This window comes from Cebus imitator, unplaced genomic scaffold, assembly GCF_001604975.1.
Source record: "Cebus imitator isolate Cc_AM_T3 unplaced genomic scaffold, Cebus_imitator-1.0 Scaffold327, whole genome shotgun sequence".
In the NCBI taxonomy this organism is placed as follows: domain Eukaryota; kingdom Metazoa; phylum Chordata; class Mammalia; order Primates; family Cebidae; genus Cebus; species Cebus imitator.
Window position 1 is genome coordinate 274,352 of NW_016107642.1, and position 2,287 is coordinate 276,638.

The window sequence follows — 2,287 nt, forward strand, 5'->3', positions numbered from 1 at the left end:
CCTTTGTTTATCCTTCATGTATGAAGGATATTTTTGACAGATATAGTATTCTAGGGTAAAAGACTTTTCCTTCAGCACTTTAAATATGCTATGCCACTCTCTTCTGGCCTGTAAGGTTTCCAATGAGAAGTCTATAGCCAGACGTATTGGAAGTCTTTCGTATGTCATTTATTTTTTCTTACTGATTTTAGATTCCTTTATTTATCTGTCATCTTGGGAGTGTTATTATTAAATGTCTTGTGATAGTCTTTCTACCCCTTCCTCATAGCAGCTTTAAAAAAATTAGTTTGCTTGCTTTATGAATGTAAAAGTCCATTTTATATATATATAATTTAGCTTAAATATATTTAATTTATATACATTTAATTTAAACATATATATTTAAAGTGTTATATTAATATGCAGTCATCCCTCAGTATACATGAGGGATGACTGTATACCAAATTCTGCACATAGCCATGTCTCACAATCAGCCCTGAGGAACCCGTGAATACAAAAAGCCCTTGTATACACATACTACAGTTAGCCCTCCATTTATGGCTTTTGCATCTCATGAATAATGGATTTTTGATCTGCAATTGGTTAAAATTAACCTCCATATAAGTGAACCTATGCAGTTCAAACTATTGTTGTTCAAGTGTCAACTGTATATGACTTTCCTTCTGCTACATATCATATCTTTGTTTTCGTCAAAGTAAATTTTTCTATTAGTCAAAATTTTATTTCTCTATTAGTTAATTTTTCTATAATTATCTTCTCTTTCTAATTCAGTGTGCTAAATTTCCCATATGGCTTTAGATTTCTAGTTTTCCATTCATTTTTGACAGTCAAACAGTATGTTCATCACTCTCTTTGTCTGTCTGAGTGGCTATAACTAAAATGCCATAAACTGGGTTGATTTTAAACAACAGAAATTTATTGTTCATAGCTTTGAGGCTGGTAAGTCCAAGATTAAGGGGCCAGCAGAGTTAGTTTCTTGTGAAGACTCACATTCTTGTTCATAGATGGTGCCTTCTTATTGCATCCTAACATGGTGGAAGAGGTTAGCTAGCTCCCTGGAGTTTCTTTTATAAGAGCAACTAATCCCATTCATAAGGGCTCTGCCATAATGACTTAATCACCACCCAAATAACCCACCTTGTGGTACTATCACATTAGGGATTAGGATTCAATGTATGAATTTTGGAGGGACACATTCAGATTATTGTATGCCATACCATACCGTAGTACCATGTTGCTCTTTTTGATTGCTTTAGAAGTTACAGGTATGTTTTCCTGCTAATATTTTTTCTCTTAAAAGAAAGGACACACTGTGATACATTCTAGCCTGTGGAAAGAAAGACTTCTACTTCAAGGTGAGAGATGAGAAGTAGGTGGACTTGGTCAAAATTTCAAACTTGCTAAAGTAAGAAAAGCTTTACTCAGAGTACATTACTTAAATCTAATTGATTTTGCTGTCTTATTCTCCATATGGACTCTGACTTTTTGCCTTATGAATTTGTTTGAACTTAAGCTTTTTCTCCTTCTGTGTTCTGAAAAAGACTTTGACCTACAAGTAGTGGCCAGCGTTACTGATTGTAAGAATCTATATCTGCATTATCATGTGATAGCATTTGTATTATTGGTGACAACTATTCAAGTTAAACTACAATTCCATCATCTTAATCTGAAAGTCTGTTTTCTTTATTACTATTGGAATAAGTAAATTAAAACTTTTAGTTTATCATGCTTATAGTTTCAAAGTAATTTTTACATAAATTATAATAATTAAGTTTTTTTCTTTAACATTTTGAATTATTCTGTATTGGTCCCCAAAAAGGTAATAGCAAGCACATACCAGTGTTTAAAGTGCTTTATATATATTAATTGTTTTAAATCTTCACAACAACTCTATGAAGTGGGTATTATTATTGTTCCCATGTTGTAAATGACTAAATCCAGCCATTGAAAGGTAAAATAATTTGCTTAAGGTAACACAGCTACTCTGTAACAGAGCTTAAGTTTGAATAAAGATGGTCTAGCTTCTGAGTCTGTCCTTTTCACCATTATGCTTCTCAAAAGCATTTTATCTCTTTTTTCAATATTATAATAACAGAAATTTAGGAACATTTATTAACATCTAAGATTAAAACCTCAATTGATTCAGCACTTAGATTTCTTGATGTCTTAAAGATAGGCTTGCTCATCTGCTCTTAACAAGAAATCCCTTGATTATCTGTATTCTTTCATTAGTCAACTACAGGTAAAATAGAATATAAGCACAAACATAATTTAGTATAACCTTAAT